The 25,188-nt window shown below is 38.0% G+C and overlaps 1 protein-coding gene across 2 annotated transcripts in view; it reads right to left on the reverse strand.

Moving 5' to 3' along the window:
* Nucleotides 1-25,188, reverse strand: part of LOC122562092 (urotensin-2 receptor) — a 78,196-nt gene that overhangs the window by 27,447 nt on the left and 25,561 nt on the right. Inside the window, exon 2 of one of the 2 annotated variants that reach the window (XM_043714607.1) lies at nt 22,612-24,351. The exons of the other annotated variant lie outside the window; for it this stretch is intronic. The gene's annotated coding sequence lies outside the window, so the exon portion shown is untranslated. Of the gene's footprint in view, nt 1-22,611; nt 24,352-25,188 lie in introns of those variants that run through there. 2 annotated transcript variants of the gene reach the window in all.

A 25,188-nucleotide genomic window follows, 5' to 3' on the forward strand; every position in this document is an offset into this window, starting at 1 on the left:
GGTTTCTCTAAGGTCAGCTGAATTTTGCTGTTTGTTAATTTTTCCGATGTTCGGAGATACTTGAATCCAAACGGCAGAGGCAATTGACTCTACAAGTCACTCGATTAGTGGTGTTGGAAAAGCACAGCAGTCCAGGCAGCATCCGAGGAGCAGTAAAATCGACGTTTCGGGCAAAAGCCCTTCATCAGGGGTTTTGCCCGAAATGTTGATTTTACTTCTCCTCGGATGCTGCCTGAACTGCTGAGCTTTTCCAGCACCAATAATCCAGAATCTGGTTTCCAGAATCTGCAGTCATTGTTTTACCTATCTACAAGTCACTGCTGGGTCAGACAGCAGTGCAGGTTTACTGCTCCATTTGATTCACTTCCCATGTGGTCACTGCCTTTGTCTTCTTTCTCCTTTTTAAAATGCCTCTGATTTGATCTTCTTTTCCCTAACATTCCAAAACAATGCAACAGTTTATAAAATTGAATTACTTCTCCTAGAATTTGAGGAAATCAGCTCCAACACTGAAAATACCTCAAAGAAAGACCAGCTCTTACAGCCACAAATTTTTCCCATCCTCCATCTTGGATCACACAAGGCTGGAAACAAACCCGAGTCCCGAGCATCGCGATGCATGGACTTGGAGTATGACCTGACGTGTCTGGGTCTGAGCAAGTTTTGAGAAAATTTGTAGCTCAGGTTGAGGTTCTGGCTGTAGGTTTGCTCACTGCCGTGGAATGTTCATTTCCAGACGTTTTGTCACTCTACTAGGTAACATTTTCAGTGCGCCTCAGGCTGCTGATAATTCCTGCTTTCTATTTATATATTTCGGTTTCTTTGGGTTGGTGATGTCATTTCCTGTGGTGAAGTCACTTCTTGTTATTTTTCTCAGGGGCTAGTAGGTGGGGTCTAACTCGATGTGTTTGTTGATAGAGTTCCAGTTGGAATGCTATGCTTCTCGGAATTCTTATGCGTTTCTTTGTTTGGTTTGTCCTCAGATGTGTTGTCCCAGTCGAAGTGGTATTCTTCCTTATCTGTTTGTATTGATACTAGTGAGAGAGGGTCATGTCGTTTTATGACTAGTTGGTGCTCAAGTATCCTGGTGGCTAGTTTTCTGCCTGTTTGTCCAATGTAGTGTTTGTTACAGTCCTTGCACGGTATTTTGTAAATGACATTAATTTTGCTTGTTGTCTGTATCGGTCTTTCAAGTTCATTAGCTGCTGTTTTAGTGTGTTGGTGTGTTTGTGGGCTGCCATTATGCCAAGGGATCTGAGTAGTCTGGCAGCCATTTCTGAGATGTCTTTGAAGTAGGGGAGAGTGGCTAGGGTTTCTGGACATGTTTTGTCTGCTTGTTTGGGTTTGTTGCTGAGAAATCGGCGGACTGTGTTCATTGGGTACCCATTCTTTTTGAATACATGGTATTGGTGATTTTCCTCTGCTCTGCGTAGTTCCTCTGTGCTGCAGTGTGTGTTGGCTCGTTTAAATAATGTTCTGATGCAGCTTTGAAGCTGCAAACGAAGCACAAGAGTTCCAAGTAGCATGGCATTCCAACCAGAACTCTATCAACAAATACATCGAGTTAGACCCCAGCCTCTTTACTACCCCTGGAGTAAAAGAACAGGAAGTGACTTTGCCACAGGCAATGACGTCACCACAGGAAATGACAACACCAACCCAAAGAAATCCAAACATATAAATAGAAAGCAGGAATTACCAGCAGTGCTTTGTCTGAGGCCCACATCTGGAAATGAGCCTGCCAGCTCAGCTACATCCTACATCCATGTCTGCTAATCTGATGGAGGCCCAGAGAAGCAAGCAGCAAACTGGAGTCACCAGGTATTCACTTTGATTGTCATATCTGAAATAATCAGTATCCAGTTTCTCTCCTGGTAGAATAAGAAACTACATTTCAATACAGCAAGATTAGGCACAATTTCCATGCAAATACATACAAACAAGCCTCTCCCTGCTCACTTGGAAGATTCTTGTTCTAGACTTAATTGCTAAATTAGACTCATTTTCTCAATGCATGTAATTTTTTTGATTTTGCCATACTTTCCTCACTGACTCACCATTGCTCATGTCACATTTTGAGCTGGGAAGTTTCTGCCTGAAGAGTCTGTTCATGAGATGTAGTTATTCCAAAACTTCTGGAGGAGTTGGAGGGCAATGATAGACAGCAAAGTCAATCCAAATTATTTGTTTGGAGCAAGGGAACTGACTTTACCTGAGAGATGAAATGATATTAACTGAAACAGGAATATTCTCATTTCTGAGTTTAGCTATGCAAGTGAATGCTGATTGCCTCACCAATCTGTTCATCCCAAACCCAGCCTCTTTCTTTGTGTCCGTAGAACCCGTTCTATATGCAGATTAGATGCTGTACTTCGTGAATAGCAAACAGTGACCAGACTTCTGAAGTACCTAATTCTCCATAAGGTGCATTGAGACATCCTGAGATTGTGTATAGCCCTACATAAATAAGTTTTTTTTCTCTTTCTCTGCTATTAACAAGAATTTCTCCCATGTGTCTTAATACAGTTCTTCTCAACAGATACTTACATGCAATCATTTACAAATATGTTATCAAGTCATATTCTTCCAGTTCATTCATTTGTCAACAAACATTGTCCTAGACATTTAATACCCCAGTTACAGTCAGTTTCCTTTCTCCAACTAAATGATTTGGATTGACTCTGCTGTCGATCATTGCTGTCACCTCTCTTAGGTTTCATGCTCTTTGGCAGAAAAATTGTAACATTTTGTCACCTTTAACCTTTTACCCAAGGGAAAATGTGGGGGAGGAAAGGGATTTGTGCTTAAGATTCATTGACACCTTGAGAAAAATTGCTTGTTTCCTCTGAGTTGTAGTAAGTTATCTCAATCTGTGAATGTATCTGACCTATCATACATGTATCATAAACAATCGATACCTTTACTGCAAGTGAAAAATCGTTGTAACAAATCCTGTGGATAGCTTCCTCATTAATATTTATGCCACAAAGCCAAGTAAAAAGAGATAGTTGGATTTGGACATTGTATATCCTTTATTTATTTTTGGCAGTTCCTCACAAAAAAAGTTAATGATGAGAATAGTGAACTTCACCTAATGATGTTCTAAATAAATGAGATACTAGCTTGTATCAACATGTCTCATTTTACTGGAAATATAAATTGAGATCCATTATGCTATTGATAGTTTAAGTGCATATTTCTAAAATGCTTTGAGGCAAAAGAAAAAAGGGAAGAATATGAAAGAGGGAAACGGTGCGATAAAGCCATCTGTTTTAGTTTTCCATCTGTTTTGCACTTGTACAATTTTTGCAGTAATTCAACGAGCAATGTATACAGTGGTACAGTGGATGAGAAATACCATTTGTAAGAACTTTCCAAAAAGGCTGAGATCATTACCTTTACAGATACAAAGAAAGAATGCAACTGCCAGAAATCTGAAATAAAACAAAATTATTCAAATACAAAACAGGTGGCCAGCATCTGCAAAAGACAGATAAACATTGTTGGTGGGGTTCATAAGCTATATCAGATTTAAACATAGGAATTTAGGAATTAGAAGTGGGAGTAGGCAATTTAGCCCTTCGAGGCAAAAGTGAGGACTGCAGATGTTGGAAACCAGAGTTTCGATCAGAGTGGTGCTGGAAAAGCACGACAGGTCAGGCGGCATCTGAAGAGCAGGAAAATCGCACATTCTCCCCGTGTCTGCGTGGGTTTCGTCCGGGTGCTCCGGTTTCCTCCCACAGTCCAAAAAATAAGGTGCAGGTTAGGTGCATTGGCCATGCTAAATTGCCCGTAGTGTTAGGTGCAGGGGTAAATGTAGGGGAATGGGTCTGGGTGGGTTGCGCTTCGGCGGGTCACTGTGGACTTGTTGGGCTGAAGGGCCTGTTTCCACACTGTAAATAATCTAAAAAAAAGGTCAGGCAGCATCCGGGGAGCAGGAAAATCGATGTTTCGGGCAAAAGCCCTTCATCAGGAATTCCTGATGAAGGGCTTTTGCCTGAAACGTCGATTTTCCTGCTCCTCAGATGCCGCCTGACCTGCTGTGCTTTTCCAGCACCACTCTGATTAAATTCAGCCCTTCGAGTCCGCTCCGCTATTTTACTGATCTTATCCTGGTCTCAACTCCAGGTTCCTGCTTGCTCCCTCTAGCCCTTTATCTCATTTTTCATCAGAAACATATCTACTTTTTTCTTGATTGATCCACTGTCCCCTGGGGCAATGAGTTTCACATACTCACATCTCTCTGAGAAGTAGTTTCTCCTCATCTCAGTTTTGAACCTATCTCCTCTCACTGTATATCTATGATCTCTTGTTTGAGACTATCCCACAAGGGGGAATATCTGTTCAACATTCACCTTATCAATCCCTTTAAGAAATTTTATACCAATAAGCTTGTTCTGATTATAAAACTCATAAAAAAACAAATCTTCATAAGCATAAATACTTCCCTACTTCCCTATGACCCTGTATTTCCCATGGCTAATCCACCCAACCTACACATCCCTGGACACTATGGGCAATTTAGTATGGTCAATCCACCCAACACGCACATCTGCACACTGTGGGAGGAAACCAGAGCACCGGAAGGAAATCCACGCAGACACAGGGAGAACATGCAAACTTCACACTGACAGTTGCCTGAGGGTAAATCAAACCTGGGTCCCTGGCACTGTGAAGCAGCAGTGCTAACCGTTGGGCCACCATGCCATGTATATTAGAAAATATCCAGTCACATTCTCACCACTTTGCCATGTACAGCAACCCTCTCATCCCAGCGGTTAATTTGTTGAATCTTAAAACAAGTATGCTCATTCTCAAGTAAGGTAACCAGAACTGTACACAGTACTTTTGGTGTGGTCCCCATGAAAACCTTATACATTTGCAACAAGCCATTTTCAATTTTGTACTCCAACTCTTTCTATTGAACTGGTGGAGGCTCTTGGCGACAAGACCAGTCTGTTCTACACTTAACAGATGAGTATGCTCTACAACATGTAGCTCAAATTCACCAAAAAGGAACCAAGGAATGCTGAGAACAAACCAACAGGGTGCTGAAGGCATGGGCTGTCAGTCTGCACATTGCTAGCTGAACCCTCCACTTCTCACCAGAGTGTCCACCATGGTGGTCTGTCATCACTTAAAGATGAGAAGGACGGGGGAAGTATTTGTCTTCTGAACAAGCTGTCTAGGAATGCCACCTTTGACTCTGGTTCCCATAAATACTGCTCAAACGTTTTTGTTATTCAAATGTTCTACAGCTTACCACCCCTCTGTCAGAGGTCACCATTCTCTTAACTACAATCCTGAAATAAAAGTCACCACAAAGCAATAATTCAATTCCAACTTTATTCAACAGCGTATCTAAATATTCCTCAATGTGACCAAATGTTCATGCTAGTGCATTCCCATCGTGCTTTTCTTGTACATACCTTGACCTCGCTTGGTGCTGCTCCATTATGTTAGGGCTTTAGCTGATGGAAGCTGACTGATTTTCAGTGGAAGAATACTACAGGTTAGGTGAGAGGGAAAATGAAGAGATGCATGATCACCCTGTCTGTAGACTGTATATCATAAACAGATTAGGAGAAAGTGAGGACTGCAGATGCTGGAGGTCAAAGTCAAAAAGTGTGACCTGGAAAAGCGCAGAATGTCAGGCAGCATCCAAGGAGCAGGATGAAGGGCTTATGCCCGAAACATTGATTCTCCTGCTCCTTGGATGCTGCCTGACCTGCTGTGCTTTTCTACTGCCACACTTTTTGACTCATCATTAACAGATTGCAAAGTGAGGATGAAGTGGGATTGGAAAAGCTTCACAAGGCAACAAAATACTCTCATTTTTCATGATTTCAGCATTGCATCTTAGCATGACCTCCGTGATGATGCATTCTACTTGCCTTCAGCACCATGGGGCCTGCTTCCTGCCTGTTAATTATGATTGCCATTTATTATGGGCGATCTAACCCTGCAAAAGCATGAGAATTGTGTCAGTGACTGTGTTGTCGCCGATTTAGTGCCATAGTTGAACAGCAGGCTATGTGTGCAAGCTGTGAGATTTTAGTGAGCAGCTTCTAACGGCATTATGTCTGTCATGTTAGTGCTTGAAAGTGAAATGTCAGAATATGAGGCACCTGGTGTGGTTGACTAGCAGTGTTGTTAGGTAAGTAATGGAGGTATGGTGCATTGAGCTTTAAGGGAACCTGATGATGTAGTTATTAGAATGTGACATTTGAGGATACATTCAATGACCTTAGTAATTGTGAAAAGTCAGTGAACCTCTTATAGCACTGTGTCCAGATTCTGCACCAAAGCCTCTACTCAATATCAGAGAACTCTGGGGCTCACACTTTGTCCTGCTGTGCCATTTTTGTTTCAACCTCCAGACTTTTTGTGCTTCTCCCTGCTGAAGCTAGAATTCATCAGTTCCAAATAGTGCAGGCTAGCTTTAAATGGTGCAAGCTTCATATCAACCTTGCCTCCCTGTTGAAGAGTACAGTCAGTCAGTACTCGGCTGCATGCCATAGTTATTACAATTCAAACTAGGCAGCTTGGAATTATGAAACTCGGTCTCTTAACCCATTAATTAAGTTGCAGAGAGTTGACTCACCAGCATAAGTGTCACCCCAATAGGAACAAGCTAATACTGACCTGTTTATTGCTATTCTCTATTTCCAATTATCTATTTATTTCAGAAAACCACGTTGGCTCTATCCAATTATATGATGATTTCACTATTTTGGTTGTTGTTATTATTGCCCCAGAAAAGGATTTAATCCTTCTTTTGATGTTTGATACCAGGCAAACTAACCTATACTTGCCTGTATCTCCCCTTTCCCCATTTCCCCCTTTCCTGTTTCTCCCCTTTCTGAATATGTGTGACCCTACAATTCACTGAGACAATTCCAAATTACAGTGAACATTGGGAAATCCCAACCAGTGCATCCATTATCTCAGCAGGTATGAATCTTTGGAAGTAATCCATTAGACCTAGCTAACTTTAAGCAATTCAATTTATTTTGTGCCATAATCTGAATCAAAATAATGGTGAGGTTAATAGCACTGACTGTTATTTATGTGCAAAGGCTACATTAACTTTGCATAAAAGTCGATCCACAATTCAATTCAAAAATGCACAAATTCCTATTTGAAATGTACTTTTCTGCAGGGAGCATTTGTGAAAATAGCATGACACTATCTGGCTCACCGTTGAAATGCATTGATTGGTGTGAAGCTTAAACCATGGAAACAAACTAAACATATCACAGTATGTAAGAGTTGTAATGTGGAGAAAGTAAGGACTGCAGATGCTGGAAGTCAGAGTTGAGAGTGTGGTGCTGGAAAAGCACAACAGGTCAGGCAGCATCCGAGGACCAGGAGAATCAACGTTTCGGGCATAAATCCTTCATCAAGAGTTGTAATGTGTTTGTTTTGAAGCCATTTAAGGTCCACAAGGTTTAATTAAACCTGGATTTGCTGCCTGAGATTCTTTCAATAATGTATTAATTCTTAATAGTTGTACATGGATTTCTCTGACTCCAAGAATTAACCATCATAGAAGTGAGGTAACATTCCTTCAGGTTTAAATTGCTGGGCATTTTAAAGACACAAAATATAAGATGAATACTCTTTTTTTAAAAATTTTATTTATTTAATTTCCTTCTTGTCCTAATCTCTCTTTCTCTCTCTGTCCCTGATTTAACATTGAATTCACTCAGTTGAAGTTGTACTCCTCAGTCCTTACGCTGTTAATTTCACAATCGATCGACATATTGAAATACACAAATGATTAGCCTGTCCACCCAGAAACCAGATGCTCTGTTTTATTCACTGTAGGTTTTCAGTTTATAGTTTTCAGCAATTTTCAGCATAAAATATTGTCAAGATGAAATTGGCAATTCTATCTATTGGTAAGTATCATTTTCATTGCAAATTATGGCCCAATGTCATAGATATTTGATGGTTCCACACTGTTTAATCATTTTTCCTACATCCCAGAATTATATCGACTCTGAAGTGACAAGACTGCCAGAAAGATAGAAAAAGAAAAATGCATGTTAACTGAGCCAGTCATTTTTTTTTAAGATTTCCTGATTTCACTAAAATCTGCTGGAAGGTACGAGTACATTGTTTCCAGACTGTCTAAGTTCCGTGCAACTGGAATATGCTGTTATGAATGTTGAACTATTTACAGGAATGAGGGTTGTCACATGCAGTGAGTAAAACTGGTAAGGTTATGACCTTCTTGCTTTCCATTCAGAAGGAATAGAGTAAGACCTTACAGGAGTCTGAGTGATATGGGCTCGAGGAAGATTTATGTCAGAACCAGACGAGAAGTCTGGTAAGAAATATCTTGACTTTGGGATTAGCTTATTAAATCATTTATGATTTTGGGCGTGGCAAGATGTGTTTCTGACTTGGCAACAGTGAATTGCCAATGAAGGGGATTATTGCTTGTTAATCATCTTATTAACAGCCCTATTTGCCTCATTAATATCCAGCTTCCTAGCTTCCCAAGTGTACCAAACAAGCTTGATATTGAGAAATCTTGGCGTGGATGTCAGAGTGTACCTGTCAACTACAGCTCACTGCCTGCTTCAGAAGACCTCCATGTTGGACACCTGGTACCAATATCTCAGGGCATGTTCCATAGGCACTGACCATACACACCCCACATCCACAGACATTAGTGTCTGTCATGTGGCAGCCTCTAAGAATCCTCGAGGCATAACTCCAATCTACTTCCAGGATGATTCTGTCCTTCAATGCTGAACCTCCGGCTGAATAAGCAGCTACCGTTGTAATGTTGCAGCAAGGAGTCTGTGTGCATAGGAACTTGCACCCAGCTCATGGACTGGACCAGGCTGCATTGCTGGGCTCTGTGTGCTCTGTCATAGCACTCAGTCACTCTGAACTAACCTCTATGTTATCAACATCCCCACCATGAATTGCTTTTGCACTTTCCCCTTCAACCAAAGATATCAAACTCAGGTTACTTCTGTCTTGGGTTGCTGTGTAGAGAAACTGATGGCATTTGGGCTGGCACTTGAGCTGTGTGCCCTCAGGATAGCATTGATGTACAGGCTTCTGGCATACATGGCATTTCACATCAGCTGTGTGATGTGAAAGCTGCTAATGTGCTGTCCAGCCCCCTGCTTCTACACTGGTACTTCCAGAGCTAAACCACTTAAATTTGCATCAAAGATGTGAGTTTTTAAAATATAGTGAATAAAATTAACCATCAACTTATGCATTGTTTTGGCTGCTGAAAACGAAATGGAAGGAATATAAGCTTGACACGAGGACTGCATGGATCCAATAATAATAGCAATCTGATACATTTTTTTATCCTTTTTGGATCTGCATAAAAATCGCAAAATAAAATCTCCTCGATCAAGTACAGAAGTTTATTTGGCAAGTCAGATATGTCATGCTCCATCTTTGCACATAAAAAAAACTTATGAGAAAGTATTTGAATTATTCAGTCTGAATGCAGTTATCAAGAATATTTGTTGAGTTATATTTTAAAAAGACACATGTTTTGAGGTGTTGAGATTTTGATTCTCACTTATTTTACTATTGCACGTTTCCATAAGGAATAAGAACAGGAATAGGATATTCGGTCCCTCAAGATGGCTCCACCACTCAGTAGGATCATGGTTGATCTGACATACCTCGCATCCACACACTTCCTGCCTTTTCCCCATAGCTCTTGAATCCTCTACTGATCAAGAATCTATTTATCTCAACCTTAAATATATACACAAGGACACTGCCCCACAGCTCTCTATGACACGAAGTTCCAAAGACTCCCAACCCCATAAGCAACAAAATACTTCCTCATCTCAGTCACAGATTGCACCCCTTTACTCTGAGATTATACCCTTTGGTCCTGGACTTTCCTATGGGGGGAAACAGTCTCTCAGCATTTACCCCGTCCAGCCTCTTAAGAATCTGATATGTTTCAATGAGATTACCTCTCCATCTTCTAAACTCCAGTGAGTAGAGTCCCAACCTTTTTTTAACCTTACTGCTCATATTTTGCAATGATTTTATTTTAGCTTAGTTGGGTATTTAAAAAAAACCTAAATTGATCAATAAAATATCCACACAAAAGTCAGATACTTGCATAACTGTGTGAAGATAAGATTTTGCAAGGTTTTAGAACTGCTGAGAATGTTTCCTTTTCTCTCTCTTTGGAGGATCAGATGCCCTGAATGTGTCCATTTATCGTTAAAATTGGTGTTAGTAATTACGTTAAAATGTGACGCTCTGAAATACCCTGGTTGTATCACGCATATTTGTTTGGAAACTTATCTGTCTGACTGGGTATACAGTGAGATTGTGATTAGTTTGCTTTGAAGCTCAGAGGTAGAGTGCTCCATTGCCTCGGATTATTTAGACAGCTGTTAGCAAATTGCTAAATTGTTCATTTAGACTAATTTCAGTTCTTTAAAGATGCATCTGGAGAATATTTTCACAGCAGAGAGAGTTAATATATCAAACTGCAAGGTCAACTATTGCATAAAGTCATTTTTAACATCTGAAAGGCTTATTCATTTGCTGTTAAAAACCTTGGAATAGATTTACTTGGTATGTCATCTGAATAACCGACAAGAAAATTAATGTACTACATAGCGGAATGTGAAATTCACCCCATAAGCAGCATGACAACTGAAAATTGAAATGTTGAATGAAAAAATGGTTCCTTGCTGTCTGTCATAGATATAACATTTTTAATGGAACCATTTAAGCAGAGATGAAAGTTTTGTACTGATAATCGATATAAATTGCACCTTGAAATATGGACTTTCTTTTATTGAAATGTCTTACAAAAAGACAATGTAAACAGCAATATTATTAAGGTTTCTTAATCCTCTCTGAAACGTATTGTAATTTTAAAAAAATTGAATAATTAATGTTTGACTTAATATATATCACTGGTGTACTGTTAAGTCCACAAATGTGCTACATTACAAACGCAACAGCAAGCACATAGTCAAAGAAAAGATCTGAATATAAAAAAGAGAAATAAGGGTAAACGTATTTAATTTTCTCCTGACTTGAACATCCACTGCTGGCTATACAGATTGCAGAGATAATACTAAACTGTCCACCCATTAAACTTAACAGATGGGAAATTATGGGCAGTGTGCTTGTAATTTCCTGATACGTTTAGCCAGTGGACAAGACTCCCCATTTGTAGCATTGCTCTGTAAATGATTTTCTATGGCATTTGAACTGCATAAACATGCATGTTCTTCATTAGAAATATCTCTAAATACCATTTCGCCCTCTTAAATCATTCATGTCAACACTACTTTATAAAATTACTCTGTGAAGAATTTCTAAAATGTGATAATTAAAAACCAAGGCATCCCTCCCTCCATCTGGGTGTTATTTATTTATTTATCCTCTGTTTCCAATTTCCGTTTCTCCATTATTTCAATCTTTCTTGTGCTGCTACTACATTAATATTTACCACATAAAGTGGATGCTCATGTTCTTCTGTGACTCTAAAAGCTGTATTTGGTTATCTTGAAGGATAGAGAACCACACCCCATAAAAGATGAAGATTATGAAAACACTATAAAATTGAAATACTAAGTAGTCCACGTAATGAAAATGGATGTCATCACTTTATTAGGGTGAAAACCTTGGTTCCATAGTAGTACATTCATCCCCTGAATTAAAAGGTGGTGATTTACTTCAAAGTTCTGAACACATACATTAGGTTTCACTTTACTGTTGAGGGGATGAAGCACTGTCAGAGATTTTGCATTTCGAATAAGATGTTAAATGTGTCTGTCTGTCCTGCGTGGTGAAGGTAAAATATCCTATGACATAATTTGCAGAAACGCAGGGGATTTTTCCAGTGTCCTGATCAAAACTTACCCTTTAAATAATATCAATGAAATACCTGTTCGTTTATCTCATTGCTGTTTGTGTTGTGTGGGAATCAACTGCTACATGTCTTATATTACAACTGTGCTAATACTTCAAAAATATTTAATTGGCTGAGATATGCTTTGGGAGATTGCAAGGTTATGAAAGGTGTCATATAATGGTACACCTTATGGCCTAGTTTGTTTTTAGTGGATAAATTATTTATTGTTAATAATCAGAATTTTGGTTGAATGTTTACTTATCACCAAATGTAAGGTAGGAACATGCCAGTGATTGTAACTATCTAAATTGTTGAAGCAGATTATCCTTCACTGTTACTGACAAACATCTATTAACAACATTATAATAAGGGTGCAATAACATAATGGCTATGTCACTGAAATGCTAATTCAGAGGCTGCAGCTATAATGAGCATTCATGAGCTCAAATTCCACTGCAGCAACTGGACAATGTAATGATATGATGAAAATAATATCTGCAATTTAAAATCAAAGCAGCATCTATAATGATGACCACGAAGCTGCTGGACTGAAGATAAATTCATCTGGTTTGTCAGGTTTAACTCATACTATCCTTTAGAGAAAGAAATCTGCTGCCTTCACCTTTTTAGCTGCTACACATTGCAGTTGCACAGTGATACGTTGATTCTTATCTTCCGTCAGAAATGGTTTTATTTGCGTTCAAGAAGCATAAGCATAATTTAAGGGTTCACAATAAATGTCCTTGCCAGATCCTGTGAGAGAATAAATAGCAGATCCAGGAATAAAACCTACATCACAAACCGAAAATATTGGAAACACTTAGCATGCTTGGCAGTATTTGTGCACAGTGAAGCAGTTAATACTCCAGGTCAATATTCCATCCCTACCCCTCTCCCCACCCCACCAGCCCACCAGCCCCACAAAACCATTGCATTGGAGCCTGTGCACAAAATTGAAATCAGTCTTGTGGCATTTGCTTTCAAAGTCTGTCTTAAATTTAATACATTTTATTCATCTTACAAGTAAAACATTAATACAGATTTGAATATTCATTCCCAACTACAATGTTGCTGAAGTTGAATTTCCTTCCCCTTTTAACTAAGTAAGTGTTGTACAGGTCCGGACCCCTTTAGCTGAGGATGTCTACATTAATTAATTATCTATGTCACATCTTGTGTCTTTTATATGACTGAAATATATTTATTATTCTTTTCACTGTATTGCGAAGAGCGTTAGGAGAAATACTCTATTCCAATTGGCTGTGACAGTTAAGAATGTTGAGTTTTCATTCTTTTAAGGTGTCGAAGAGAATTGGCCCCTGAAATGTTCAAAAGTTCAAATATCCAGGATGCCAGAAATTATGGGTAAGTAGGGAAATGTAAGCCTTTCTTTCACACCAAGTATTACCAGAGTAATGGAATTAGTTTGCTGAGAAGTCAAACTGAGTGGTTTAAGAGACAGTTCATGGAATTTCTGGGAAAGTAGGAAGGTAGGGCTGCCTGATGCATGATGGCTTGGTGGTTAGGACTGTTGCCTCACAGCACAAAGGAGCTGGGTTTGATTCCAACCTCAGGCAACTGTCTGTTTTCACATTCTCCCTGTGTCTGTGTGGGTTTCTACCAGTTTCCTCCCACAGTCCAAAGATGTGCAGGATAGATGGATTGGCCATGCTAATTAAGCCCATAGTGTCCAGTGATGTGCAGGCTAGGTGGATTAACCATGGTAACTATGGGGTTATGGGGATAGGGAGGGTCAGTGCAGACTTGATGGTTCAAATGGCCTCTTTCCATACTGTAAGAATTCTATGACATAAAGAAGTAAGAATGCCGTTGGTGAACATAATGGCTTTAACTGTCCCTGACATGATTTTGTTGGCATCTGTTTTATATCAGCTGACATTAGTTGACAGTGAATGCTAATAAATAGTACAAGATGTAAGTGTTTTGATTGCAATGTTATTTAAATTGGTTTGACATCTGAGTGTTCAGAGGTCACAAGTAAATCTCCTTGTTCCACTCTCATTATTAGTTGAGTGAAGAAGAAACTGCTATTAACTTTTTATAGTTGTTCTACCTCAGCGATGGATTTGTGATGTGATAAACATCTTACGAATTGTGGCACTAACAGTCAACAAAATAGCCTGCACACTACTTAGTGGACTCTTGTACACCATATAGGTGCACCGCTAGTTTGTGCTGTCTCTGTTAGATTGCTGGTTACCCTTCTTGAACTTTTATGGGCTACTTTTTTCCTACAAATAAATGATGACTTGTGGGAATATCTTTGCTTTTGTTTGCTTTGGAGAGAGCTGGTAGGTTTTGCCTGTTTGGCTGGAGAATATTACATTCATCCAACAAGATGGCTTAAATGCTCAATAATTTTACAGCAACAATGATAATTTCAAAACACTGCTTTTTCTTAAGTTGTTCAAATTTTATAAGATGGAAATGTGTTGCTGGAAAAGCGCAGCAGGTCAGGCAGCATCTAGGGAACAGGAGAATCGACGTTTCGGGCATTAGCCCTTCTTAGGCTAATGCCCGAAACATCGATTCTCCTGTTCCCTAGATGCTGCCTGACCTGCTGCGCTTTTCCAGCAACACATTTCCATCTCTGATCTCCAGCATCTGCAGACCTCACTTTCTCCTCAAATTTTATAAGTACCATTTAAAAAATATATCTAATTTTCAAAATGTCTGCTTTAGATACTTAAAGAAAGAAATCACAAAACCAAATTTACATTGGATGAAGTGACATTTTTATTAGAAATCTTTAATTGTGTCTACAATAAGCTGTTGGAATGGACAGAAAACCAGTTTGTTACTTGCGACAAAATCATAGACATGTAAATTACATATATTTTCAAACTTGGAATACAAATAACAGAAAGAGACTTTCCCGCTACAAGTGCATTTAAAACTGGCCAAAACTGACACGTCTGAACATAAGAAAACCTACATGACACAACAACACCTTTCAATTTTACAACCGCCAAATAAAATTAGCCACTTCACAGGAGAATTACAAAAAGCTGCAGGAAACCTTTGTTGAATGTTTGCCTTTTAATGTTTTAATAAGAACATGAACATTCATTCTGGGTAATGAGGTTTACATTACCAGAAGTATCGAATGAAATGCCTGTTTGTGTATGTATACTATAGCTCCTATCTGATGATACGTAAACAGATTGTACAATTCAATTTAAAGTGTAGACTGTGTACTTTGTAAATATTTTTCCTCAACATAGGCACAGTTACCGACAGAAAGTTCTAGATTCTACATTCAGCAAAATGCATCATATTGCACAACAATTCTTTATAGATACATTGCAAATGTGTCACCATGTGTTTTATTTAGAGTAAACATTCAAAAACAAATTCACATTTTCTTCATAAGAAGCATAAATTCATCACTAATACTCTTCAGATTGATAGTCTTCCTTTTTAACCTACATCTACAGCCTGAAAATTAATAGGGTTTCAGCATGTTTCACTTTGTATTTATCTTACTTAAAATGACCTGTTTAAAGTTATACCTAAAGTACACAGGAGTGTACTTCTGTTTAAAAGGTTTTGTATTTTTCCTTTTTTAACCATTTGTTACACTGTATTGTGTGTCTTAGTGTCAGGTCTAGTTGACAACTCTGCCTGTTACTAGGGAGCAGTGCTTACTTGTTTCCATGTATGCAAATATGGATTTATGTAACATTAGGAGAGTACGAATGGGAACTTCTACAATCTCATTACATTGGAAACACATTGTGAAGTAGGTTTATAAAATATTTTGGAGATCCAACCTGATGCCTGAACATGAGGGGCAACTGTTTTACACAGAGAGTGGTTCATATGTGGAATTAACTGCTGGTAGATGCAGGTACAATTACAACATTTAAAAGACATTTGGGTAAGTACATGAATAGAAAAGGTTTGGAGAGATTTCGGCCAAATACAGTCAAACTGGACTAGTTCAGTTTGGGAACATGGTCAGTGTGGACTAGTTGGAGCGAAGGGCTGTTTCCATTATGTCTGACTGTATATTTCAAATAACCTTTCAAAAGATTCCTCACAAGATGAAATGATGTGAAATGGGCTCCTGGTGGTGGGGGGGGGGTTTAGAAAATCACATGACAATTGAGTTCAATCCTGGTACCTCATTGGCTGAGAAATTACCATATTATTTGACCCTAAGCTTACACACAAGTGTAATTCATACATTTATCAAATTAAACTAGTTGTGCAACCAACAATGCCATTCTCTAAGTATCGATTACATAAAATTTAAAGAAACTTTAGTTAGATAATATTTGACCCATCAAACTGCATTCACGTGTAACAAAAGCTCTATTTTTATAATATATATTTGAATTATATTTGAATATTCTATAAGTATTAAATGTCTTCTTGTCAAATTGCTTCAATGTTTAGGATTCTTTGTGTAGATATGTCCTTTTTTTAAAAAATAACGTTTTACACCAAAGTTTGTCTTGTATGGTCTTATTTTCCTGCATCGTGTTGCGATATTAATATTTTACATATATGTTGCTCAAAATCCTTTAAAATTTTTATTTAAAACAGGACAGTATGAATTATTCTACATTTTCTTTATAGGTTACCCTTCTTACATTTGGAATTAGCCCTGTTGCTTCTTGAGAACACCATACAAGGATATACATGATTTGTGTCTTGGACTTTGTGGGAATGAAATTCCACATGGTTCTCATTCATTTATTGTAATCTTTGACTTCAAAAACCCAGGATAATCACCAATAATAGGACAAGGATGGGCACATCACACATCTTTCGGAATGTCTTAGTAAGAATGGATGAGTTTGAGTTTGATTTGCTGTTGTCAGATGTACCAAGATATAGTGAAAAGTGTTGGTTGGTGTTCTATACAAGCAGATTGTATCATACAACACACATCAGTTAGCAGAACAGGGTGGAGAATACAGTGTTACAGCCACAGAGAAGGTGCAGCAAGTTTAGAATTAATATTTCAGAGGTCCATTAGAAGTCTAATAACAGCAGGGGAGAAGCTGTTCTTGAATCTGTTCGTATGTGTATTCAAACTTTTCTATCTTCTACCCAACAGAAGTGTGTGGAAGAGAGTATAACTGGAGTGGAAGGGACCTTTCATTATGATGGTTGCTGTTCAAAGGCAGCATAAGGTATATATGGAGGCAATGAATAGAAGGTTGGTTTGCGTGATGGGCTGGGCTGCATGCAGGAGGTTACAGTTAGGGAGAAAAGAGGAAATCAAACCACTTAGTTACTGGGATGTGAGTTTTAAATTTGAAGTTTGTGGAAGATAATGTAAATTTAAACACTGGAGTAATGTGGGGTGTAAAACTTAATGTGGTGTTAAAAAGTAGCAGTTGAAGTTTTACAAAGGGAAGAAGAGGAGAGACTGGCTTGAAGAAGACTGGCGTAGTAATATTTAGAGGATGGCTTAGAGAGCATTGGCAAAGTTATCTCTTGTGATGACAAGCGTAGAGACAGGTAGTATAATAGCATGTGGGTGACATTACAATTATAACTTTGCTTGGATTTTATTTCTGCTTTGTGGTAACATTTCTATCCATTGCATCAATCCCTCAAGCTTTCTTTATCTATAGTTGATAGTTCTCCATATTTTTCTGCTTGCTCTCCATATTTAACTAAATCTGGTTTTATTCCCTCCACTTTCATATCTAGGGCCTGCAGCCTCATTCCGGATTGTTAAATCGCAAGGGTTAATCCCATGAAACTATCTCAAATTAAAGAAATATCGTTTACAATTTTTATCTTCATCAGTTGAGTTAAACACAAGCGATGAACATAAGGAGGACAAATGACATGTTCATTTAAAATTCATAAGACAAGAAAGGAAAAAAACTCCTTTCATTATAGATAAAGATAGCTTGAGGAACTGGTCTAAAGTATTTTTAAAACTTGCCATAAAATTAAAAAAAAAAATCCAGTTGCAGTCATCTATGTGATATTGCTCAAATACTACTGGATCTCTTGCCTCTGCTTTTGTCACCTCCAGACATTACTATGCCAGTACTCCCTGATCCATCCTCTGCCCTCCATTACAGTTGCCTCAAGCACTGCTTCTTACATCCTATCCCATGATCATAGAAAACATCAGAAATTAATTGGTACTCAGCTTGGAATGAATGTATTAGAGGTGGTGACCTGCTTCATGAATTCCCTGTCCAAGCAAGTTAATATGATTAATACCCTGTGAGCTTAAGAATATGCAAGATATACAAGACTATGAACTATGGTCCCTTTCAATGTGGATCGACATTTCTTTCAAAGGGATGTGTTTGATATTTTTGATTATTTGGGGAAACATTATGGTGTTGAAATGTGTTCATGTAACACCACTTCTCGTATTGATTACCTGGGGACTGGCATTGCCACAGGGTATACCTCTGCATCCTTCAATAAAACTGTAAATGTTACAATGGAAAATGACCTCTCTTAGAAATATAATGTAAATTATGTGTTTCCTAAGTTCAAATACTGCAACAAAGATTTACAGGAATCCTGATATTGCAAGGTCACATATTTATCCAAAAAGTTACAGAATCATATGCCATTATGTACTGCATCATAATGTAAAAACATTTGTTTCAACTTGCTCACATTTAGAATAATTTGTGTAATATTTTTAATTCTATCTCTATGCTGTTTATCAAAATAAATAGGCAATATTAACTCTTTTATCATCCAGGTTCAGCATTGAGTACTAATTTCTTATTCTGTTACCTTGATTGTTTTTAACTTTAAGTTTGGCATGATATCTTCCACTTATTTAACCTTCTTGTATTCACAAATAAAAACACTGTGACAAACAAGATAAACAGCAGGTTAGAAAACCACTCCCAACACTGAGAGTTTTGTTCAAATAAAGTCATTACATTGTGTCATCCATGCCATGATAATTTTTAATTTGCAACATAAATATAAGCAACTGCTTTAGTTATTTGTACTGCATTGATATTGAAAGTATATTTACATAGAGTTATGTACATTTTAGTATAAATTTCAGTTTTGTTTCCTCTTTCCTATATATTTAATGCTACTATATTCTCAATCATAAAGTATAAAATTAAGCCGATATAAATCTATTTACTTCATTTTTGTATTCAAACTATCCAATTGCAGAAATAGTGTATATTGTGAATTTGTGTGCAAATGTAAGCACTGTTATTTACAGCATATAATAAGAATTTTGTATGAATTACATTACACCATGGAGACAGTATCCTTCAATCTGTTTCTGACATAAAGCTAATTATATTAATTAAACAGCAGTTGCTCAAGGCAGGTAGTTTTATTTTAATTGCTTCTGAGTTTTACTGAAGTAAATTTGACCTGAAGTCATAAACATTGACAACTGGTGTTGATATGTGAACAACTTACTCAGAAAAGCTAACAGCTACAGTTATAATAACCTTTAAGCAGAATTTAATTACTTCCGTTCTTTTTTATCAATGACAAAAATATTATGATCTCACTGAGTGGTGGAACAGTCTCAAAGGGCAAATTTGTATACATCTGTTCCTATTCATTATGCTCTCAGCGCATTGTAATTGTTGTCAAGATAATGTAAAATATGGACTATTGATTTTCAAATTACACTGATTGATTTAACATTGTGGTCATCATGGACTAAAAGGATTTTAAAAAAGGAACAAAAATACTTACATAAAATGGCCTCAGGCATCATCTGACTACATGCAGCCAAGTAAGCCTGTCAATCTCTCCTGCAAAAAGTGTGAACCTCATCTCATATATTTGTTTTCCACCATGATGATGATGTTCACATGGTGAAGATGAAAACATCGCCTGAGATTATCAAGCTTGGGGATAATGAACTCAGTCACGGAATTACACTAATAATCCTGTATTTCAAGAAATGTTTAACAGAGTGTATAAAGATTCTAATGATACAGAACTGAAAGGTTGGAGAACTCTCTCTCTCTCTACATCTCAAGAAGAAAAGGTGCCTGTTAATAAAGTAACAAATAATAAAAGTAATAAAGTAATAAAGTAAAAAATTTATGGGCGGCACAGTGGCACAGTGGTTAGCACTGCTGCCTCACAGCGTCAGAGACCCGGGTTCAATTCCCGCCTCAGGCGACTGACTGTGTGGAGTTTGCACATTCTCCCCGTGTCTGCGTGGGTTTCCTCCGGGTGCTCCGGTTTCCTCCTACAGTCCAAAGATGTGCAGGTTAGGTGAATTGGCCATGCTAAATTGCCCATAGTGTTAAGTAAGGGGTAAATGTAGGGGTATGGGTGGGTTGCGCTTCGGCGGGTCGGTGTGGACTTGTTGGGCCGAAGGGCCTGTTTCCACACTGTAATGTAATCTAATCTAATCTAATATCAAAACAGCAAGAATTCAAAGAACAGCAAATAATCTCTATGACCGACAATCTCATTTGAAAACAATTATGGCCTCAGGTTAAACCCTTACACCTTTAGAGTTTTAATTTCCTTCCATGTTCCCCTCATGGTGGACACTACCTCATTTTAACTTTGTACCTGTGTGTCTATGCTTCATGTTTTTTTTTATCAGGGTTAGCAGGGAACAAAATTGCTTTCTTTCACTCAAGAAAACCTTGAGATTGGTTCCTTACTGCTGCATAGAAATTAGTTAACAACGTTCTAACTGGAGAGATATACAGTCTTGTGTTAAAAAGAGCATAAAACTTTGTTGCAGCCAGTCAAGGAGTTTGTAAAGAAGGGAGCCAAAACAATCCTCTTCACCTGGTCATTAATATCCACGTGTGCTTGAAAACACAAGCATTAGTGCTATTTACGTGAAATTGCAATTGAAGGTCAGGCCGCATGAATGTTTCGTAAGCAGTAAAGCATACTTGTGGCAAGATAAAGTTAGCTACTTGAATTCCACTGCTCTAACTCTGAAGCACATTTCAAAAATTGAATCCAACAATCCTTCCTTCTCAAGGTCTCACCTCATCTGAGATGTGGTGACCTTCAGATTAAACCACTCAATTATTTGTTCATTCGGTGATACTGTGGTGATACACATTATTAGTGGGCGGCACGGTGGCACAGTGGTTAGCACTGCTGCCTCGCAGCGCCAGAGACCTGGGTTCAATTCCCGAGAGGGGAAATATATAAAAGAGACCTAAGGGGCAACTTTTCCACGCAGAGGGTGGTATGGGTATGGAATGAGCTTCCAGAGGAAGTGTTGGAGACTGGTACAATTGCAACATTTAAAAGACATTTGGATGGGTATATGAATAGGAAGTGTTTGGAGGGTGCTGGCAGGTGGGACTAGATTGGGTTGGGATATCTGGTCGGCATGGATGAGTTGGACCAAAGGGTCTGTTTCCGTGCTGTACATCTCCTATTACTCTATGATTATAGTGCCATTATTACCAAGATTATTGATAAAAGAAGAAATACCTTAGGAGAATAGGCCAGGAAAGTTACATTTTCTTTAGCTGGTGAATAGGTTACAGGGAAGAATAAACGGAAGAATCCACAAAGGGTTGTTTGGACAACAATACTTTACCATAATTGGTCACTGACGTTATTTCAATCACAGCATTTAACACTAGATTAGGTCAACACTCAGAAAATATAAAAGTTTGGAAGGAATACATTAAGTGCAGATGCCTTCATGGTAGAACTAGCGCAAATAGGGAACCTAAAATGTTTCATGTTTTTTGTCAACACTTCTTTGTAAATGTAAAGATGATGTACTATTAGGTTGAAATAGATTAGTAGACATTTGTGTTCAAATCGTATGAGATGCAATTAATGGTATTTCTTGACTTGGAAAAAATACCAGATATACTAACTGAGGCTTAAAAGACCATGTTAAATGTTACAACAAAATGACTTTGTAACATTGTTATGAACATTAAAAGAAAATGTTACTAAAATAAAGTTTATAGTAAACTAAACAAACACAATGCTGACCAAAATATTTGATTTGTTTTCTTTAAAATGTTGCCTTTGTTCTCATTACTCTACATTAAATTATAAGTTTGCTTTTGTCTTTCTGCCTCTGAACAGTGAGAATACTCTAAATATGTGCAAGGCAATGATCTCATGCAATGGTATTTCCCATATACATGTCTATGTGCTTTGAGATATACAAAATTTTACAAAGTGCAAGAAAAATACTGCTTGATTACCATTTTACAAAAAAGATAATTTTATCAATTACATCCCTTCTGAAATTGTTATAATGTGTAGATACATCACAGGATCTATGCTGATATGAATTAAAGTTTTATTTTTCCTTGTGCAATGGCTGGGACAGAACATGTAAGGAATTGTAAACCATGAAAACATTCTTAAACTTGCTTTTCTCCTGTAAACCAAATAAATGGTGTGAATCTGTGAAATACATGTTTGAGATCATATGTCACATTCCAGATGGAGCAAACATGTAAATCAATGCATTCAATCTCTAATTGTCTCACATAAATTCTGACTTACTTTAAATATCCATTATTTTTTGTTTGTTTTTTTTTTCTTTTTTTCTCATTTTCTCCTTCCATAGTTGCCACTGATCTCTCTCAGTATCTCTCTCATTCACGCCCATTCTTCACTTTGAGTATCTCTGACGTGAAGGTACCGGCTTTGGACAAAGTCAAAGGTCACATGACGCCAGGTTACAGTCCAACAGATTTATTTGAAATTACAACCTTTCAGAGTGCTGCCCCTTCATCAGGTAAAGTCTTCACCTGACAAAGGGGCAGCACTCTGAAAATTTGTGATTTAAAAAAAAACCTGTAACCTGGTGTCATGTGACTTCTGACTTTGCGTACCTCTGTCCTTACCTGTGAGTCCTTGATCTTCATTACATTTTTATCAGTATCTCTGCACCACTCTGACATATGTACCTTGATTCATGTAATAAGTTGCTGACACTTACCTTTTTAAAGATCCAGAGTGAGAAGGCAAAGTTCATCTAGCAACTGGTGGAACACACGCAAATTTAAAGAGAGAGTGGGTAATTATAAGTTTTGGCTAAGTGAGAGAAGCTGGGTCTGGATAAAATGTGGTTCTTAGAAAGTACTGACGCCTGGGGATTGGAGCATTCATTTTGAGGCAGTGAACTATATAAGTACGTGAACACTCAGAGGGTAAGTGTAGTTTGTAAGTTCTCGAGAAAATATTAATGTTTTGGAACAATTGAGAGTTTCAGGGTCTTTTTCAAGAAGGGACATGGACGTCTGTGAAGGATCTTGGGATCTGTTGATGCTTAGGCAGTAGTTCCAGTTGAGCCCCGAGGGAGCACTGACAGATACCACAATTGGAATTGAGAAACAAAGTATCATCCCTGAGAATAGAAAGGAAAGCTATGACTTCTAGGAACAGGGCAAAATTTTCAGCCTTTGGTATGAGACAGAAACTGTAGATGTTAGTGAATTTGTGAAGGTGGATTGAGGTACAGGGAATTGTATGCGTAGTGTCTGTGATTGAGCAAATGTCATTCAGGCTGAAAAGGAATATGAAGGCTTTTGACTTAGCACATGTACCGACCACCGAGAAGTACTCTGGAAGGCCCAGCATTTTAATCGGAAATATAGCTTTCATCACAGAACAGTAAGACTATGGCCATTGTTCAACTTTTGTCATTTTTATGCTCAACTTGTCTCAGGATATTTATGCAATACTTGTACATGCATTGCAAACTCAGGTGAGCTTTTCTACCTCCACAGTAACCTAAACTGTGATTTTATTTTTACTTTTATTCACCTTGATTTACCTAATCTTGTGCTTGCTGTAAGCAAATTTTTGCCTTTCAATGTTTGTCAACTCAACCAAACTTCTAGATTAATCTACAAGTCGACTTAGCATCTGAACTGATCATATTGTAGTGGCCTTGATTATCAAATCAGAGTGTGTCTGATAGAGGCGGTCACAGCTCACTGCTTACAAGGAATGTCAAGGGCCAATGCCTTTGGAACTATGGACATTCACTGTCAAGTGCAAAGATCATTCCCTGTATTGGTCTGGTTCCCAAATTTACTGGGCCAAACCAATTTCTGCCCTAGTGCAGTTCCCCTGTAGACAAAGCATTTATGTAAACATTGTGCATTAATAGAGAATCTTCCTTTTTGCATTCACAACAGCAACTTGAATCGAATGTGTTTCTTTTTCCCTTAGACATGAAAAGCAGATTTCTTTAAGGATGATCACAAGAAAGCTGTTCAATATGGAAATGTCAGTTTATAGATTTATAAAATGGCAGCTTTGAGTGTTGGAACATTTCTATTCTGCTTGTTTTGCTTTATCTGAGGCCGAACAATTTAGTTTTTGTTTTAAATATTTCCATTTGCCATCCTCATGATCGCACTTTCCTTCAATGTAAGTGCTAAGACCTCAGCTTCAGAGGGAAAGTAGTAGTGATCAAGTTTCAAAAGGTGATATTGTAGCTCCTTGGAAATAGCAAATTTTCTTCTCCTTGACAAGAGATGGTGCCTCATTTTTTTCTGCAACATAATAACATTAACACAATAAATACAACATTAAACAAATTCCATTCTCTCTGCATATGTATTCAAGTTCTGTTCCTGGATTACATCTCTGAATAACTGTCTCCTCTGTCTGTGTTATTGCTACTGAAAGTAGCATCTCATTGGACATCTTTCACAGAGAGTTCGAAACAGTCTTCACGACATCAGGAAGTAGTTCAGGCAAAATTCACAAACACATTCTAGTTGAAAGAAGAAAAGCATGAGTATGAATGGAATAGGAAGATGTGCTGATGGACTAAGATAAAGAGGAATGGGAGGAGGCTTGTTTGGGATTAGCATGGATCTGTTGGTCTTAATAACTTGTTTTGGTGTTGTAAGTATTTTGCAATATTTTCTATTGACTATCGTAGTTTTCTGCTGAATACCCAAATTGCAAACACACATTCATAATATCTGCACATCAAGGAATGGTTCAAAATCAGGTACAAAATTCTTCAGAGTATACATTACGATGAAGCTGAAGATCTCCAGATCCACATAACAAAATATTTTGAAAACTTTGCCCCATAGAACACAAAACATAGAACAATACAGCACAGAACAGGCCCTTCGCCCCGCAATGTTGCGCCGACCTGTGAACTATTCTCAGCTCGTCCCCCTACACTATCCCAAAATCATCCATGTGCTTATCTAAGGATTGTTTAAATCTCCCTAACGTGGCTGAGTTGACTACATTAGCAGGTAGGGCATTCCACGCCCTTACCACTCTCTGCGTAAAGAACCTGCCTCTGACATCTGTCTTAAAATCTATCACCCCTCAATTTGTAGTTATGCCCTCTCGTACAAGCTGAT

This window comes from Chiloscyllium plagiosum, chromosome 24, assembly GCF_004010195.1.
Source record: "Chiloscyllium plagiosum isolate BGI_BamShark_2017 chromosome 24, ASM401019v2, whole genome shotgun sequence".
NCBI classification, from domain to species: domain Eukaryota; kingdom Metazoa; phylum Chordata; class Chondrichthyes; order Orectolobiformes; family Hemiscylliidae; genus Chiloscyllium; species Chiloscyllium plagiosum.